The following is a 21502-nucleotide window of genomic DNA, read 5'->3' as shown; positions in this document are numbered from 1 at the left end:
AAAGTTGCTAGAATAAAATGCTGTGTTACCATCATACATTTCACTGCCACGTCTTTAACCCAGGGAAAACAGTCAGAGAAACATACCCACTATGCCAAATCAGCTGTTTTGTAAAAGAGAGGAAGACAAACTTAAATGGCTACCATTTAGTGAATTCAGTTCTCAGCATAGCTGTCAACTTCTTGGCACAAAACACCTGAACAAAGCCAATAATGGGGGGGATACAGCCCCCAAACATATTCAGTGAATTCAGTTCTCACTATAGCTCTCAACCTCTTAGCAAAAAACATGTGGACAAAGCCAGTAATGGGGTGGAATACAGCCCCCAAACATTCAATGAATACAGTTCTCACCATAGATAACACTCAACCTTAGCACAAAATACCTGGACAAAACCAATAATGGGGGAATACAGTCCCAAAAATAGGGACACATTTCAAATATCCATGTTATAAACTTAGACAACTGCTAGAACAATTTTGTGTTACCATGTACTTTCTGAAGAATATGAAGTCTGAAATTCAAATGCCTCATTTTTTAAACATTTAACCAGGAAACTAGCCTGACTTGGAACAAAAGACAATTTTCAGCAGAGCGAAATGCCAGACACATCTTTGCAAGATGGGAGAACATGCAGACACCACACAGAAGGCACCCCAGCCAAGAATCAAACCAGAGAACCATGCTACCAGTGCACCACTACACTGCAGACTTTGCAAGGAAAAATGTAGATACAGAAACCACAGATTTTATGAGGAACAGAACAAATATGAGGCAAAAATCTGCAATTTTTTTTTTTGAGAAATGGTGGTGGATAGGGAATTCAGGTCCTTGCCATCTACCTCCAAGGTAGAGGGTTCAAACCTGAGTATCTCTATCCACCAGTATATAGTAACTAGGGCATTTTACACACACACACAAAGCAGCAATCCAGCCAGTGACCAAAACCGCCCGTGAAATGGAGCAATCCAGCCAGCGAACAAAACACCTACCTCCTGAATGAAGCAAAGCCCGTGCAATGAATGTCCCATGAGAGCAGCTCACCTCTCTCAGTCCTCATTGGGTCTGCCTGCAGCCGAAGCAGTCCAGACCTCCTCTTCAGTGTGGTTGTCACCGCACTGATTCCTGGGTGCATTAGCAGCAGTCCAGACCTCCTCTTCTGTGCAGTTGTCACTGCACTGATTCCTGGGTGCATTAGCAGCAATGATTGCTGGGTACCTGTCTGTCTCTATCCGGACTGCTGATAAAGGCAGTCTGAGGTCTTCAAATGCCTCTGTGCATGTCGGGACTCATACTTTTTTTTTTTGTTTTTTAGTTTTAAAGATTTTTTTTTTGTGTTTTCTAGGTGGGAGGGCTGCAGTCCGATAGCACGAGCCGCCCCTGCTGCTACCCCCACACTATCCAACAGTCCGTTTGTTTTTGCAGCTCATATAACAACAGAACTTTCTTTTGCTACCTACAATATCATTTTCTGTACGATTTTTTTTATTTTTTTATTTTTATTTAACATTTCTTTACCAGGAAAATCAGATGTGGAACAAAGCCAATTTTCAGGGGAGGCCCAGGGAGAAACGCTTCAGATGCATGTCTTTGAATGATATACTTTAATTTTCTCTGTGTACGTTACCTTGTTTTCAATGATAGCATCAAAAGCATTAGTATATTCAGAATTCTGAGCCTTTTTAAAATTGTGTTCATGTTTAGACATATGCATTTTCCTTACTGCTTCTTTTACCATACCCAAACAGAACATAATTTCTTAAGTTTATACTTAAATAATGACAAATCTATATCAAACCATGCACTTGTAGATATTTATATATTTTTGAAGCACTAATTGTCTCTTTGTATAAAGCAAATGCATACGACTTGAAATACTTTCACAGCATCTGCTCTGGGGAGCCCTACTTTTTGTCACTGGATAATTTATTGAAACTGAAAATGACAAACAGAAGATTAACAGTGTCCTGGCAGCAAGACACAGCCAACAGTGATAAGGTAAGTGGTGCATTTTCCAGACATTCTTCCTCCATCTCTGAGCTTTTGCAAAATTGGTACTAGTATAACAATTATATTTCTGGGTTTTGTGGCCTTTCCCTGGGTTGGAGAATTCAGGGAGATTGCCTCCTCCAAATTTTTTTTTTGTATTTCTCAAACAGGAGTGTTGCTGTTTTGACTAGCAGCCTCTTACAATGTTTTAGATGTTTTGAGCTTCAATAATCACTTTTTGATTAAATAAGACAAGATTATTCATAGTTGACTGACTGATCTGCACTAATATGAAATAAATGCTTAATATTGCTTTTTCCTAATTTTAGTTCACAGAAATTTGCCCCTTTCTCTTGCTACAGTGCCCAAATGTTAACATTCCCATTTCAGTTCACATGTTGTCTGCATATTGCCATTTACTTGATCACATGTACTGTCATCCTTTAATACTTGTTTGTAATAATCATTGCATTTATAATTCACTGTATATTTATCACTGTAGTTTTATGCTGCTAGTAAATCTCTGTTGGGTAAATTTTGTAATTCTAGCCTAGAAAATATCTATGCATGCTGTTATGCAAAATTATTCTGTCCTTTACAGTCAATTGTTTGCTCCCCCTACCGCACTGCATAAACAGTTCTATAATTGTAATAGAAATATTTTGGGATATATTTTTCATTATGCATAATCATTTCAGCCATTTTTGCCAAAAGTTCTCATGCATCTACGTAATCTGTCATGTTGGTTAGCACAACATTTCGTTTTTACCAGCTGCTATTGTTGCAGTTTTCAACTTAATTCTATTTCACTCTGCTATCAGTGATGGCTCCTCATACATATAAACCTTTTGTGGTTGTACAACTGAACAAATCACATTACACACTGAATACCTAGGAAGTGGGTTTATAAGAAAAAAAACTAGTTGTCACTCAGAATTCCAAAGGGATATACCACTTCACATGGAGTGTGCAGCAAAAGTACCTATTTATGGTACTAAATTTCTGTAGCCTCCCCCCAATAACCCTTAAATAAATAGCAGCATTTGCTGTTTTCCTTAAAAAAATGAAGTTAATGAAGGCAATACAGAGTGCCTCTCTTATCTGAAATGTATAACACCAGAAAAGTGTTATTTAACATGTGCATGTCAGGATGGCTGAATGGTGTAAGGTAAACCAACCAAGTTCTATGCACGGGGGAGATGCACGGTCCAAACCATCTAACACAAAGCAACAAAAGTAGACCAGCAAGAGCAGTAGCAGAGGTAAATTCCAATCATTTATTACAAACAGACCGGTTTCGGCAAATGATGCCTTCTTCAGTGTAGGACAAAACAACAAAGTCCCATCCACCATACATTAAATATACATTCTGAACCAATAGGCAAACAGAGGTCATGAATATTAATGGAATATTGAAAAGTGGCCATAGTCCAAAAAAAGTTATTGATAAAAACAAAATCCTAACAAAGTTTTAACTCCTAAAATTTCAGTGTAACATCCAGATCCCTTGAAAAACCAAAAACCAATTGAAACCAGGATTAATTTCCTTCCATAGTTCATGGGAATTCTCATCTTCGCATGGAGGCATGGGTTCAAATCCAACTTCTGACAGGTGTTTTTGATCCTAATAACAATATAGTAAACCTCCAGACATGGGACCCAACACAATTTGGTTTCATAAAGTGCAGGGCATGCCTACTCAGCCTGGTGGATTTCTTTGACGAGGTCACCAAAGCAATGCATGAAGGCAGAATGGTTCACACTGCCTACTTTGACCTGGCCAAGGCATTTGACACAATACCCCACTTGGGCATTGTTAACAAACTCAAGAAGTTAGGTACAAACCCTTATGCCGCCCAGTGGATATGCAACTGGCTCACAGATATTACCCAGGAAGTTAGACTTGGGGAGTCCACCACTACAAAGAGGCCAGTCACAAGGGGAGTCCATCAGGGATCAGTCCTGGAACCACTCCTTTTTGGCGTTTACTTCTCTGAATTCAAGGGCAATGTCAATGGCCTCTGGCTTTCTAAATTTGTAGATGATTGCTAATTAGGAGCTGTCATTAATGTAAATTAGGAGCTGTCATTGAATCTCACACTGACACAAATGTTCTCCAGGAGGGGCTGACACAGACAAACAGCTGGTATCAGAGCCATGGACTAAACCTAAATGCCAAGAAATGCATAACAGTATCCTCTCGGAAGTCATCCATCTCTGGTAACTGTCATATTGAGAACACACCCATTAGAGATGACCCAGTAATCAGGGACTTAGAGACACACTTAGATAGTAATCTAGCCTTTGACCATCACGTGTCTAGAGTAGTGAGGAAGTCATTCTATGTTGCACAACTTCTAAACAAAGGTATGGCATCTAGGTCCAAGGAAGTCATTGTTCCACTATATTCAGCATTCATCAGATCTATCATTTAGAAAAATGCCAACTTTTGTATTTATCTAACCAGGCATATTCAACAATTGGAATGTCCACAGAGGTTTCTCATTAAAAGAACACAGGGCATAAGTAATATGTCCTCTGCAGACCACCTCAAGGTCCTATCCCTGTCTTCTAGCTCCTACAGGCTGTTGAGGGGAGACCTACACCTGGCATACTGGGCATTGTCAGATAGCACTCTGATAGACCTCCTGCATATTCGCAAAGCAAACAGCGCCAGAATTACCCATTCTAAAGACTTAAACCTTGTCTGTCATATAAATAGTACCTCCCTTAGAGATAGGTATGTGTCAGGGTGACTACTCAATCTCTGGAACAGGCTCCCCATACTTGTGAAGCAGAGTTCCTCCCTAACCCACTTTGTGTAACTTGGAAAATTGAATGGGGAACAGGAAATTCATCCCTGGTTTGTTACCTATGTCTCTAATGGATACAGGCAGCCTGTAAACATTTCATGCCCCAAGTCTCTACTTACACTTATCAATGGGTACCAGACCTTGTCAGAGAATTGGGATGCATGACTAGGCTTAAAAAGGCTCTTGTAGTCATTTGCCTAGTAAACACCTATGAACCTATGAACTAAAGCAGTGATACCAGCTTATTCAAACAGCAACTAATAAATAGAAGAAGACTGAGTCAACCTATAGACTGACTAACTTTACCTAAAGTTCATTAAAATATGTGAGCTTCTAGATAAACAAATCCTTCATCCGACCACATATAAAATGCTTTTGAATAGAAATGGATTTTTAAAAACACAATAGTGATATGCATACATTTGTCAGTTTAAAACAGCTATATGTATTCAATTTAAAACTTGGCTCATACTTGAACAGATACCATTTTATTATGAACTAGGTGCTAAGTAAAATATCCAAACGACTGAAACAACAAAAAGATTCCTCGAAGAAATACTGTGACAGGATCCAATGTTAATTAAAAACTTCTATTTATTGTCCAGAATAAAAAATGTTGAGCGCTTTCACCTACAGTACGTAGGTTTCATCAGAACAAGCAGAAATCAATTAAACACACTTATATACCTAACTTTCCCGCCCATTTAACCAATTAGTCTCTTAAATAGACCTGTTACCTTAATTACTATCAAAATAATATAAAAATACTATTACCAATGATATCAAAATTATCTTTGGTAAAATATAACTTAATACTATATTCTAAAAACAATGTAATATGATACACAATTACATATGCATATGTTCAACATATATATGAATATATAAAAAAATATAAAAAAATATATACATGAAACTGCACATAAACTTCATTCAATATTAGTCTAACATTATATCCTTCATAAAAAATGGTATTAATGAATACATTCCCACCAAACCTCTTATTAGGGTTTAGCATGTGCTTACAATGCAGCCTGTGTTATTTTTTTTTGGATAGTGCTTGGATTCCTGGAGATGCTTTTTGGTAGTTGCTAAGTAAAATACATAATCAGTGCAAAATAACAAAATTCAAAGAAAAAACAGCAGTCTTTATATGTTAGTTAGTAGTTAAGTAGCAACACACTTGTGAGTAGCTGAGCTCACCTGAAAAACTAAAATACATTAATATACAAACAAATAAATAGAATCCTGACACCATCCTATACATGCAGATATCAAACTATGACAATTTTATATCACAATCTTGTTTAAACTTGGTTAATTACATTAATTGTAAGTCACATTTCATTTAAACCTGAACCTTTTGCATCTAAATAAAACCGGTACTTGTTTTCAAACTGCAGTAGAGTGTTACTATAATCAAATCATATCCTAATGTTTCTAGCTTACAGTAAGTAGTCAAAACCTTAAACTGTCGACTTCTAAGCACTCCAAATAGTGTCTGGATAAAACATTGTTAACCTTGCACTGCATCATGGCATATAGGTAGATGTTTTTGCATTTTTTTCTAGATAACGGTCTGTTTTGCCTAAATACTATTTTGAACAAGCACATGCAACAATATAAACAGTTCCAGTAGCAATCAGAGCGATCATTAACATAATAAGGATAGCGTATGTTTGAATAAATAAATATGCTGTGTATTTAATAAATACACATATACTGTAACTGTTTCATTCAAATGTCCCACATTGTACTGTATTCACATCAATGCCTCTTTAATGACAAATATCTCTCTTAAAGTAATGTAGTGTTTATATGAAAATGCTGGCCTACTTTGTAATACCCCTACAGTAGCCTTCTTATTACAGAACAAAACATCTGAAAGTTGTGCAACAACGTACTCTATATTTTTATTATCAGAGTTATAAGTGAGGCCCATCATTATATTAAGACTTTTTGATTCTGTTTAACCTGATTGTTCATGGAGAGCTGTAAATCAGTTCAGTAGAAACCTTACTGAAGAAGACATGTCAGATAATTCACACATAAACAGGGGCAGGGCTTCTCCTCCTGCAGATTCTGAAGCCATAATCTTAGATGCTTTGGGGTCTTGGTCTTCACAGCCCTCTTTCGAGGAATTTTCCTTTTCTCAGACAGTAGCAACAATGAATGAGGTGTTTTTGTGGAACAAATGGATGTTCCACTTGAATTGCAGATATATAAAGGTATGTTACGAATGGATATGGGTCATTCTAGTCTCTCCCTTGAAAGATTTATATAATTCTGCTTGTAATAATACTGTTTCACAACCTTCAGTCTTCCAGAAAGCAAATAAACTTTAGAAAGTTTCTCAAAATTCCAAGCATTTATTTTCTCACCTTAGGTCTGGCTCTACAGCCATTTTGGCACTTTTGCCAGCAGGGAACAGGTTCTTGGTGTACTCCAACCCTTCCCATGAGGACGAGAAGATATTGGACAGATTTGGCTAGAGAGTATTTTTTCTTTTTCTTTTTCCACATTATCATATAGAATTTGTAATTATTAAAGTCATATGTAGAAGTTATTATTATTTTTTTTGTACAGGCAGTTTGAGAGACCTAGCTACTACTCTTCCCCCTGAAGATAATGTCTATCTCAATTCTGTTGTTTCTGACATTTATTTATTTATTATATTTATTTGACATTTGTTTACTGGGAATGTCTGACTGGGTCAGAAAGTGCCCATTTTCAGCAGAGGCCCAGGGAGAAAAGCTCCACAATCAGAATCTTTCAAAAATCAATTACAGACATTTTACATTGCAAAGTATCATATTCTACTACATAAATTCAAGTACAGCTATTTTAAATCACAAAGTATCATGTTACTTTACAAATCGTTAGAGTTTAAAATGTAATGAGAATAAAAGACTGGACATATGTTTAATTGTAAAGTGCAATTTCTCAAGTATCTAAACATGCCCTAAGGAGTGTGCATGATTGTGCAGATACTGTGTCTAGGGCCAATGCTTCTGCATAGAAGGCAAGCCTGGGTATGCATTCAAATGTTTTCTGATGAGGTAATGTCAGAATTCAGCTTTGGATAAAGAAGTTTTATTTGCCCCATCTGCTACATAGGTCCTCAAACAATGTGATGACAGAGGGAAATTAATTCAAGGAATTTCCACGATTTTTTCAGCCCTCCCCCTTATAAATCTCCCAGATCCTCTTTTACATCTAAGAAACAAAACAAACATTCCCTGCCCTCTCAAACCATGTAGTGTCAATGGGGCAACAGGTAGCACACTCACTTTTGGTGCAGAAGGCTGTGGGTTCTATTCCCACATCAAATACATGGATTGCCGACATTGCAGTGCAGCACTGGGGGAGGGTGTACTGTACTTCTGAGTGTGCCATCCTTTGGATGAGATGTTAAACCAAGGCCTCATCTGCTTGAGCTGGTAGTAGCTGAGATGGATGTAAAAGATCCCATAGTACTTATCAGAAAGGGTATAGGAAGTTCTCTGATGCCCTGGCCAGATTTCCCATAGTAGTAGTATAAATACCACCTCAAGTCTTCTCTGAAAAGAAGCAAGCATCCTAGAGGGACTAACCTGGTCAACAAAGGATAAATACATAAATAAATAAGCAGAGACATAATGAGAGATGGCAGGAGGAAACAAAAAGAAGCAATGCTCCTTTCCAAAAAGGGAAAGTCTGGAACTATAGAATGACTATACCAGCATTCTTTCCCTCCCCTCCTCCCCTTCTGCCCCTATCTCTCAAAAACGTGACTCAGGAACTGTCTCTGTGCATTCCTCTTTGCCAGCAGATTGTTGTAGACTTGTGGGTGTTAAAGGTAGTTCAGGACGGATACAGTTGGCACTGGATAGACATGCCTCCTTTCAGATAAGTTCTTCCATACCCTCTGAACTAAACAGATTTTTTCCCCAGGTTCCTCAGCACTAACCCTATGAGTAATAGAACTGGTGCGATTAAATCAAAGAGGCAAAATCTTCTATTCCAGAATATTTCTGGTACCAAAAAAGAGGCTTCTTGGAATCCAGTGAAGTTCCAAAATTCAAGATGTTGACCCTTCAGAGTCTGTTACCTCTCATTCCCCAGGGAAGCTTTAAGGTAACATTACATCTAAAAAATGCAAGCCATCACAGTCCCATAGCCATTTTCTCAGTTTCTCAGATTTCCTGTGTCTGGGTCACATTATCTACTACTGCAAGTTTGTTTTTTTAAAAGGAGTATAGCTGTAGTCAAAGCTGATTACAGACTAAATGGCATTTTCATATATCCTTAGACAGCTTGCTCATCTTTGCATAGTCTTTTCCCAGATGTCAAAAGTTGTTATAATGAGTTTATTCTCTTCTGACCAATTTGGGGCCCCATATAAATATTCAGAAATCCTCCTTGACCTCAGCACACAATATTGTCTTTCTGAGATGCTTTATAGCACTCCTTTTTGACACAGGAGAAGGTGGATTCTTATCTTGGAACTTCCCTGATCTTCTAAACTCAGTCTGGGATTGCAGACAGAGAATATCTCAGAGTATTTCAGGATCCTGGTATTTATGGCATCTATGACTCTCATGATTCCTCTTGCCAGGATACACATGAGAAAGATTCAGTGGCTTCTGAAAAAAAGCCCCAACATCTGCATTCTCTGGAATTTCTGTTGGAGGGCAGTTTCAATGATGGTAAAAGTGCAAGACCTGTGGGATTCCTCATACAGTCTAAAGCACATAAGTGTCAAAGAGATGTTGGCTATGATCCACACCTTAAAATCTCACTGTCACCTATGGTCCACAGGGCGTCTTAAGGTGAATGCAGACAACACTACATTAATGTGGTACATCAACCAGCAGAGAACTACCAAATAATTTACCCTCTGTGCAGGCTGGCTGTGATGGCTTGGGAGGTAGCTCTTCAGTACTCATTAAACCTCCAAGCATCTTACATTCTATCAGAGCAAAACATAATGGTAGACAAGCTGATGAGGACCAGAACAGACCCTCATGGATAGTAAATGAATGTGAGGGTCTTCCAGGAATTGATCCAGTTGTGGGGAACACCTCAAGTAGATCTGTTTGTTTCCTTTCAAAACAGGCAACTGAACAAATTCTGCTCCAGAACGCCTTGCAGACAGGCCTAGACAACAGATATCTTTTCTTTTCCGGTGACAGGAATGTTCCTTTATGCATTCCTACCCTATCCACTGATAACCAAGGTAATTCTAAAGATTCAGAGGGACTCTCCAAAAATAATTGAGATCCCCCCTTTTGGCCCAGGTGATAATCACATAGCATAAAGGTTACTCCAGCAGTGGGAATGATGAGCATAGTACAGTTGTGTAAGTTGCACTTAGCCATAATAGTAGATGTTCGAATTCCTCACTGATACTGTAGCTACACCCGCCTTCCATCCCCCTATTAATTTACATAGTTATTGTTAGAAAATATGCTGGTGGTTATTTCTTGTTTTTATAGCTTGGGATGGGTGCAGCACTTCTTAACGTTTGGGCCAGAAAGTCCTGAAGATTTTCCTCAGGGCTGACCAATCAGCAGTCAGAGTGGAAGTGTGAGAGAGAGCCAGAGCTTTTGGAAGCTGTACGGTTGATGTGTCTTGGGAAAGTCACAACCAATACAACCTACAAGCTACTGCAGCAGTAAGGAATTTGGAAATCTAAGTGCAACTTACACAACTGTACTTTCATCTACAGACTTCGAATATAGTTAAATAACTGGATGTAACTGAGGGGCAAAACTGGACCTTGCAGGTGTCAAATATTCATCCTTATTGTGTATTCATGGCAAAAAAAAAGAGTTACATGATCTGTCTGCTACTCTTGGTATTATAAACTATAAACCTTTAAAAGCCGCTCATGCCTCTTTAACATTATTCCTAATAATATCCCTAAATTCTTTAACTCTGTTACTGTTTCCTCACTAATCCATGGCCCTGCAATCCCATACTAAATTAGTTGGGTTAAACTTGTCAGATTAATACTTAATGCTGCATTGGAAGGCTGTATAATCACTGTTACCTAAAGGAGTCCATATCTTCACATTATGCATCCTGTTAACTCTACAATGTACACTATTGCCTTATCTACCTTTACTACTTCATTAATCCTACCTAATGTTATCTTGGCTATTTCATGTTTCCTACAAAACTACCAAATTGCAAAGCACCTAAAGAAGCAGCAAATCAAACTGAAGTGCTAAACATGAAATGTGGGAATGTGAGTAATCAGTGCATTAGAAGTATAAAAAACAAGGTACATGAACTGCATGCACTCCTGGCTGTCCACTCCCCTGAGATATTCTGTTTATCTGAAAACTGGTTAAAAGCTAGCACCTCAGATAACAAAGTGGTACCACCTGGGTATAATGTACTCAGACTGGATGATGCTTCCAGGAAGGGAGGTGGGGTAGCTGTTCTCTATAAATCTGTGTTAAATGTCACCATTGATACTATACAACCACCTCAAATTAATAACTCAGAGATTCTCTCTACCAAATTACAAATTAATAAAAATTAATGCATTAGTATCATCTGTATGTACATTCCCCCAGGGAATAACATATCCACACCCAAAGATACCCTTCACTGGCTGTCATGTACCTACCTCCAAGAAACCTTACTACTTGGAGATTTTAACATAGACTGGAACACCTGTTCCTCGGAATCCCCAACCACCCATGTTAACCTGCATGCATTTACACAAATCATAACCACCCCTACCAGGATAGGTAAACCTAACCATAAAGAAAGCATACTTGATTGGATACTTATCAATAGTCACCCCCAACTGTATACCTCTGGGACCCTCCCCGATGACTTAAGTGATCACCTTCTTACTTATATAATTAAGCATAAAGCCATTAACCTCCACCAACCCATACTCAGAACGGTAAGAAACAATAAGGACTTTAACCCTGTCAAATTCCAAGAGGAACTAAACACATATAAATGGTCAGTCCTAAAACACCTCCCCTTAGAGGAAACGGTTGTCTACTTTAACAAATTCCTTGAGATCCTTGAGTCTCATGCACCTGTTCGCTCAATAACAACAAAGACAAAAACTGCACCATGGGTTTACAAAGAGTCCAAACTAAAAATCAACCTTAGAAACAAAGCATGGGCATTATGGCATACTACAAAAGACCAGTAAAGTGGTGTAAAACTGCTTACCAAAAAAACAAATAAACCAAAAAATAAGCACCCTGGTAGTCAGTCTCCATTCTCCAGTTCGTTTTATTGTATAAAAATATTTTGTATAAAAAATCAGTTAAGCGCTTTCATCAAAGTCAGCTGTGTTTGATGAAAGCGCTTAACTTATTTTTTATACAATAAAATGGACTGGAGACTGACTACCAGGGTGCTTATTTTTTGGTTTATACTACAAAAGACCCGCAATATCACATTAAATGTTGGCAATCAAGGAATGAGACTAAAAAATCTATTTTACAAGACAAAAAAAAATACTACTATAATCTTCAGCAAATAAATCAAAATAACCCTCAAAAGTTTTGGACAGGTTTAAATAAACTATTACATCCTGGACAAATTTCCACCACAACCCCTGCAGCCACCATTGATAAACCACCTGAAGAAGTCTCAGACAGTTTTAATTGATTCGCTGAGACAATCCAAGCCCTAGCTAGCCAACTACCTCCAAGCTCCCCTGGCCTGGAGGCCACCACCTCCATTAACCAACTCTCATTCAGTGTCCAACCAATTGCCACTTCACTTATCCATGCCTTAATCAAAAAATTAAAACCAACTACACTCTCTGCTGATCTACTCCCTGATTAGTATCTACAAAAAGCAGCAGATGCCATTGCTTACCCCATCTCAATACTAATCAATTGAACCATAGCAGAAGCCAAAATCCCCACCATCTGGAAAATATCTTATGTAATCCCACTTCACAAAGGAGGTAGCTCTACTGAACTATCTAATTATATGCCAATAGCTATATTATCTCCACTTGCAAAAATAATGGAAAATGTATTCATGGACAACTGCTGCATCACCTAATTCAGAATAATCTTTTGACTGACTCTCAAGATGGCTTCCAACTTCACCACAGCACCACTTCAGCCCTTCTAGCCTTCTCTAACATCATAAACCATAATCACAACAATAATAACATATCCTCTGCCCTCTTCTTTGATCTCTCCAAGGCATTTGATATGGTTGATCACTAACTACTAATCCACACCCTGAAAACATTCTGTCTAGATACTAAAGCCCTTCAATGGTTCCAGTCTTATCTGAGTGGCAGACAGCAGGCTGTCCTCTGGGAAAACAAACTATCTAACCTCCTACCCAACCCACTTGGTGTTCCCCAGGGTTCTATACTAGGGCCCCTTCTGTTCTCCATTTTCATCAATGACATTTATACTGTTATCCCAAAAGTCAGCTGTATCCAATATGCTGACGACTCCACCCTGATCTGCTTAGCCACATCCCAGACAGAACTATGGTCAGCTACCCAGAATACCTTCAACATAGTAGAAAACTACTATCTGGTCACCGTCTGATTTTAAATCCCAAAAAAACAAAGCTGCTACTTTTCTCACCAACTCATAGGTCCTCTGCATTTACCTTTACCATAAAATCCAATAATGACACTATAATCTCCCAAGACACCTCTACAAAACTACTAGGTGTTATCATAGATAATAATCTTAAATTCAACCTGCATGTTAATCAAACCTTCAAAACCATGAATAAAAACTAGGGTCACTTTACAGGATTAAAGGCTTCCTAAAGGATACGAAAATAAAATTGCCAGAGATTCCAATGACAACCACAAGGCATTCTACAACTATGTCAAGAATCTAAATGGCAGTTCTCAAATCTGCTCTGAGCTACAACAGAATGGCATTAAATATACTGATCCCAAGGATATTGCCAATATCCTGGCAGATCGATTGAGTGCCAACCTTAACCCCCTCTCACCCTCTAAATGGCCCATCTCAATACCGGAAGATTGCCAAATTCTGGTAATAACAGTCACACAGGTAAAAAATGCACTCTCCAATGCTATGAATACAGCATCCATGGGACCAGATGACATCCCAGGCTGTGTAGTACATGAACTACAAAATGAACTGCCACCTCACCTAAGTGTCATGTTTAATCATACCCTCACCTCAGGCTTCGTGCCCACTGAGTGGTGCACAGCTACAGTTATCCCACTCCACAAGGGAGGATTCACCTTGGATCCTGGGAACTACCGCCCCATCAGTCTGACAAGCCTGATCTGCAAGGCCATGTAACGTATTATCATGGAACTTATAAACAAAGATATTGGCAACCTTCAAACACTGGACCCCACCCAGTTTGGGTTCATGAAGGGCCGATCTTGTTTCCTGAACCTGATTGACTTCTTTGAATCAGTCTCCAGAGCCATGGATAAGGTTAAGGCAGTCCACACAGCCTATCTGGACCTCGCCAAGGCCTTTGACACCATCCCCCACTCTGGAATCATAAATAAACTTACTAAGCTGGGCATTAATCCCTATGTCACTCGATGGGTTGCCAACTGGCTTACTGACAGAACCCACACTGTAAAAGTAGCTGATTCCAAATCCAGCTCCAGACAAGTGACAAGTGGAGTACCTCAGGGTTCAGACCTGGGACCGCTCTTGTTTAGCATCTACTTCTCTGAAGTACAGGCCAAGACTAAGGGACTCTGGCTAACAAAGTTTGCAGATGACTGCAAACTGGGAGCCATTATTGAATCCCCCAAATGATGTAGATACTCTACAAAAGGGCCTTACAGAAACAGATGCTTGGTGCCAGGGCCATGGGCTCAAGCTCAATGCCATGAAATTTATAGTTATCCCCTTTGGGAAAAAACATGTACCCATGAATTACCACATAGGTAGCAGTCCACTAAACACTGAAAGTGTGGTAAAAGACTTAGGGACACAGGTGGACAGTGGTCTCACCTTCAATAACCACATCGCCACAGCAGTCAGGAAATCCTTCTATGTGGCACACCTCATCACTAAGGGCTTTTCATCCAGAAAAAAGGAGGTCATTGTCCCACTGTACTCATGCCTCATTAGACCCTTTATAGAATACAATGCCCCATTTGGTATGTACCTCTCAAGACATCTGCAACAACTGGAAAGGCCACAGAAATACCTCACTAAAAGAATCACAGGCCTAAAGCAAATGCCCCATGCTGACCACCTTAAAAAACTCCAGCTATACTCTGTCGCATATCGTCTACTCGGAGGCGATCTCTGCTTAACATACAAGGCCATGTCAAACCCAGAGCTGTGGGACATGCTACACTTAAGGAAATCCCAATCCCTCAGAGCCACATGCTCCAGGGATCTAAATCTTGTCATCACAATGAACAAAACATGCTGGAAGGATAGATTCCTGACCCAGGGACTCCCCAGACTCTGGAATAGACTGCCCATACATGTCAAGCAGAGCGCCTCCTTGGCCGTCTTCAAAAGGAACCTTGACGATTGGATGGGAGAAAGTAAAGTCACCCCAGGGATCATGTCAGTTGCCCTGCTAGATAATGGTCCAGGGAAGTAAATAGTGTGGGAAGAAATAGCCAGGGAATTGTTATGGCTAGGCTTGTATAGGCCCTAGGGCCAATAGCCTAGTACCAACCTATGAACCTATAAATCTATGAACCTAACCTCACCTGCTAGAATTGCCATAGTACGCTTTCACCTACTCTCAACTCTTTTCAATGCATCCCCTTTACTCACTAACTTAAACAAGTCTGTTCTTAACAAACTGTCTACCAGCTACAACCACATTGCCTTACACGACACACCACTGTATCAATCTAAACCAGCTTGGGTGGCTAGAACTGCTCAGTTTGATCCAGTATAACTAACTGATTATTGCATATAAAATCCTTTACAATCCGGATAATACTCCTGCACTTAAAAACATCATTACTCCCTATAATAATCCTAGACCTCTTCGATCTTCCAATAGACTGCTAGTTCAAACTTTCAAAACTAATAACTCAGCCGGTGACTCTCTCTTTGCCAACCCTGTAGGTAGATCCTGGAACTGAACTCACTCACAGCTGATATTACTTTACTTAACACCCTGAGTCAATTTAAGAAAAGACTGAAACAATATTTGAAACTAAACTGGCTATGTCAATGTATTAAACCTGACTAACTCTCTTTTAGTATGGTGTTAAAAATTGTAATGTAGCTTAGTTGTGTTACATAATCTGGACTTACACCCGGGATTGTCTGTAACCTTGGAATTTGTATAACTTGTTAAGTATGTAACCAGTGTATATATTGTATTTAGTAATCTTATCTGCTTACCTTGGAGCTTTTCTCCCTGGGCCTCTGCTGAAAATGGACATGAATCCAGTCAGACTATCCTGGTCGACAAATGTAAAATAAAATAAATAAGTAAAAGAGGATGGCATATAAGGTGACCAAGGGTTAGGTTATTTATGTAAGCATCAGATGTGACATCTGCATAAAACCACATTCATTTTATAAGAATAAGCATCCGATAATTTATTTAAACAGTTTCTCAATATAAAATTAATTAAACAATGACAAACATTTGTCTAGGAAAAAAAAACATCATATAAATAACTCCTTTTCTACTTACTATTTGTTAATAGCTTATACTAACAATGTAGAAAAAAATTATAGTGGAGTAGAAATATTGCTTTCATAATTTAACTATTTGGTATTGATGTATGATATTTTAATATAATTTTTGTTTCCAAAGACAATAAGGCTACCCTGTAAATCACCCCGCTCCATAAATCATTCTCTGTACCTTCATATTAGTTCAAACAATGAACCGCCACATAATTATTTTCATTTTTAATATTTTACATATTCAAAATGTTGCATTATTCTTATTTGTACTTTTCTGTGTGTTCCACATACTGTTTAGGTAGCAGATTGTATGGCTGCAATAAATTTCACATTTAGCACATCAGTTCAGTTTATTGTTTTTCTGTGTATTTTATGTTCCCTCCCACCTTCTGGTATACTCACACTCCATGCAGTCACAGGCAGGTTAAATCATCCTGTCTTCAAATTTTGTCCACTCTGAAGTCATCTTCTTACAAGCTCATGTTCAGAAGCTTATAAATAGCATAATTTTACCAGCATTCCCATTACAAATGAACTGCCAAGTGACTAATGTCACACATACATCCTTATCCAGTCACATCCTCATGCTGTGCTACATTACTATTAATGCTTCTCTCAAATACAAAAGCTACCCCACTTCTACACTTTCCTAGCCTTTCTCTTCTAAATACTCTAACCCTTGGTACCTTTATATCCCATTCTCTTTTACTCTTTGCTCACGTCTCTTCCCCCCACAATGTCAGTCCAGCTCGTCCTATGATTGTTTGAATTTTTTTACCCAGACTCTTTGCATCTGACCATGTTTGTGTTACCCTCCATTTGCAAATATATACTAGATCCTACCGTTTTTCCAAATGTTAGTAAAATTCCCTACCCCAGCCTTCTGATCCTTTCCTACCCTTATCCTCCCTTTGCCTTCCCTTACATTCTCAGCACTCCTTTAACCTGATCCTGACCCCTGTCTCATTCCTTTTGATCAGCTTTCTTTATGTATACTCCCACCTCATCTTTCCATTTACTAAGCATTCAGCACCCCCCCTCACTTTTTTCAAACCTTCTACTTCATTTTTAAAGATAATACACCCATGCATGTAGTATTCCTCTAATCAGTTCTCAAAGTCTCATGCTCCATGTTTCTTTCTTGTGCTAGAGAGAGGGCAGTACAACACCATTTACTAGAAGTTGCATGCTGTAGCCAGCGGCAGCCTCTTCATATGACCATTCTGTCTTAAACTTGCCCTTTGGTGATGCATTGTAAATAACAAATCAGACTACCTTGATAGAATGTCAGATAGCAGTTTCATATTACTGGTTGGCAGGACTGCCTGCACTAGAAAGGTGATAGGATGCCAATGGCTTGTTTGACTTCTATTAGGCTGAACATAAACCAAAACCAAAATGGAGTGACTTTAGCTGCTTAGTGGCCTTTCTTCCCAGTGTTGTACATTACTTACGGGACGTTTGTTTAGGAGGGCACCACACAGCTGTTCTCAGCAGTTCTGTATACTGCTTTGTATGTATTTACTCTGTTCAAGTTTCTGTTTTCATTCCCAGTAAAAAAAAGTGCCCTTTATTCATCATATGCCAGAAGTTGTTGCTATGTTGGTATTTGACACAGTTCCCAAGTGTAAGGAATTTGAGTGGATTTTTTTATCTTTGTGTTTTTTGACAAAGTGGTGCCTTTTGTTTCTTGCTGTAATGTTCCTTTTTAACAGATGTATTCCTTTGCCTCACACCATTTGCTTTGGGGTTTTGCATCTTATTACTGATGAATTACATAAAACTGTATATGTGTTTAATGGTTGGTGACCTTTTCAGTGCTCTTTCCCTTTGTCTTTACCATATACAGTAATTTGACTGGGATTGTTTACAGTTAGCTGCATCCTCCTTTATTTTGCTAAAACAGTTCTGTTTTTCTCTACTTGCATTTACATTTTTGTGGTTTGACACATTCACATCAGATACACTGCAGTCTGTAGCTTAGTTAGATTGCGCATCTGTTTGCATTTATCAACATACTGTGTCGATCAACAGCACATTTCTCTTTGGATGTAACTACTTGCACTTTTTGTAATGGTTTTCCTTGTGTATATGCTTTGCATAAACATTTGTTTAATAGTTTTGCTACATACTACACAGATCTTTGCTCTAATGAAGTACATGAGACATACAATGCATAGAGCAATTTCATTTTAAAGCTGAGCTATCTCAGGTTTTTATTATTTTGCTTCAAAATATATGTAATCCTTCAAAATTAATGGTTGTCTTTCACACAGTTCTAACATTACAGCAAACATACATTATGACACACATCTTCTCCACATTTATACATATTGTGAACCTGTGGTACCTCAGATATAATCACCCCACTTACAAAGAGTACATGGAGAATATGCAAAATCTTGTGACATGTACTCTTCAGTATAAACTAGTTTAAACAATGTTCAAACCTTAATACTGTTGTCTGTTTCAGTATATTTTTAGTAGGTCTGTTTTTAGGTATGCTGGCTCTCAGTGTAAAACTTTCACTTTCACTGTGAAAATATAAATTATGTCTAATGAAACTGGAGAATGCCATATTTCATGTTCATGGCACTTGACAATAAAACAGATCATCATGAAAATTCTGTATTATAAATATTGAATATTTCTAGCACTTTTATTTTTAATTAAATGTCCAACTTGACAAAGGGATTTTTATTAAATGCTTAGAGGGAAAATATGTTTTATTCATTGAAAATGAAGTAACTCTTCTAACACTTTTTCTAAACAGTAATACATAACGTCATGCAGAAGCCCTGCTAATACATCTGAAACATCTCCCACCTTTGGTCTCAACATTCAGCGATGTTCATTATGCACAGATCTTGGCAAATTCCAACAGCTCAGTTCCAATGTACAGTTCTGTATAGAAAACTGAGACAGAACAAATAATAGGGAACCTTATTAAATGCACTTGTTTTCCCTAACAGTCAACTGCACTACACATTAAGTAAAGGACAGCAAATAGAATACAGATAAAACAAGCCACCACAACCTGTAAATCATGAATGCTCCAGAATTTGAAACAGAGATTCCTGTCAGCAATCAAGATGTTAAAAGTATTGATAGATTAGACTTAAAGATGAGATGGTACTATAAAACACTGTAAAATAATACACCGCAGACCTTCTTCATATTTTTCATATATTTCTGCTTTAAGAATTTTCTAAATCTAATTTGCTTACTCAACAAATCTATGTATTAGTTACTATTTAAAGTGTAATCAGACACCATAGCACACAGTCTCTGCAGAGATGTGATGCATTTTCCCCTATATCATTCGTAATACAGATGCCTCATAGTTTAAGAACATTCATAAAATAGTAGTTTTACTGTCAATTTTAAGTATACTATGGCTTTAAATGAAGGTGTGTTGACTGCTCTAGGATGTGATGTAATTTGAATTTCTTCTTTTAAATTCAGGTGATGAAAGTAACTAATTGTATCTGATGAAGCCTCTTCAACTTATTTAAAAAGGAGACGAAAGTGCTTATACATTTGGGTATTCTACAATTTTAACCTTGGATTACAATAAAATTTTGGTGTGTTCATATAAACATTTGCCTGCTCCATTCTACTTTGTAATTAACAATTCATCTTACGCAAAGCATTTATTTTTATGAAAAATCATGAGGTCTGGGAAACTATTGATGTTTCTATCAATGAAATATAGATCAATAGACTAACTTTGCGTTAAAAGGCTATACATGCCTGACATGTGAATGAAACTGGAAAAGGTCATAGATGTATGTCATGTGAATGACATTTTTAGTCATCCTCATCAGCCCTCTTTTTCCCATTTGCTACTTGTGGTCATAGTATTGTATCAACTGTCACCATTTCTCTTGATTCAGCACCACTTTGCTATCATCTTCAACAGTCATGCCTGACTTTTGCTGGTCTTCCTTCATACAATCCATCTATCTGTTTGATGGATGGCCTTAGTTTTCTTCAAAATCATCTTTCCAAAATTGTCTGCTGCTTTTCTACACATGTGCCCAAACCACTGTAGTCTGTTTTCCTTGACCTGTTCTGCAATTGGAGCTCCTTTGACTTCTGCTCTAATATGATAATTTCTTCTAATGTCCCACAGTGTGCATCCTAACACCCATCTCATACACTTCATCTCCATCAATTCTTAGCTCCCTTAACTGCTCTGGCTTCACTGCCCAGGTTTCTGTATCATACAGTAGTACTGGTCACACCACTGTTTTGCACACCTTATGTTTCCACCTCTTTGGCATTCTTCTGTCTCACACACACACACACACACACACACACACACACACACACACACACACACACACACACACACACACACACACACACACACACACATTACCCCTGGAACTCAGTACCAGTTGGCTGCAGCCCCTCTGATTCTCGCTTTGACCTCTTAATTTAGACTCCGCTTCTCCTCAGCAACCCCACACAGATACTTCAAGCTGTTAATCTTTTCCATTTTTCTCCTTTTTCAGTCATCACCTTCTTCTGATTTCTGCCATTTGCTGCCATAACTGTTTTGTCTGCATTCAGTTTCATCCAATGATACTTCAGTTTTACATTACATTTCCTTATCATTTGCTGAGAGAATAGAATGAAGTGTCTTGTGTGTGATTTAAAAACATAGAAGATCTAGGGGTGTGCAGAGGTTAACCTTTTTATGAAAATAAAGTAAAAATGAAGTTTAAGAATTATAAAATTTTGCTAGTGTGTTTAAGTTAAAAAAGCACAGCTGCTGAATGTTAATGTTGTGGAATCAAATAAGCAGTCAAAGACAGAAATGCTTGTGAATATAATAGAAGTGCAGTCTGTGAATATTGTGCAGACTAAATAGAAAGGCAATGTGTTTAGAAATGTCCCGAGTAACTGTGTGAATGAAAACCAACAAGCACTGATTCGAGAAACTGTGGATTTGTAGCAAAGCAGCTATGTTCAGACTGAACACAGGTACAGAAAGACATATAATAGATGACAACATATAAAGCACTGGGTTTAACCTGCAAGCTGAGAAAATCTGCTTGTATGCTACTGTCTTAC

The sequence above is a fragment of the Protopterus annectens genome, chromosome 2.part0 (assembly GCF_019279795.1).
Source record: "Protopterus annectens isolate FY-2018-M chromosome 2.part0, PAN1.0, whole genome shotgun sequence".
In the NCBI taxonomy this organism is placed as follows: domain Eukaryota; kingdom Metazoa; phylum Chordata; order Ceratodontiformes; family Protopteridae; genus Protopterus; species Protopterus annectens.
The sequence above is the reverse complement of the archived record's forward strand: the minus strand, read 5'-3'. Positions refer to the sequence as shown.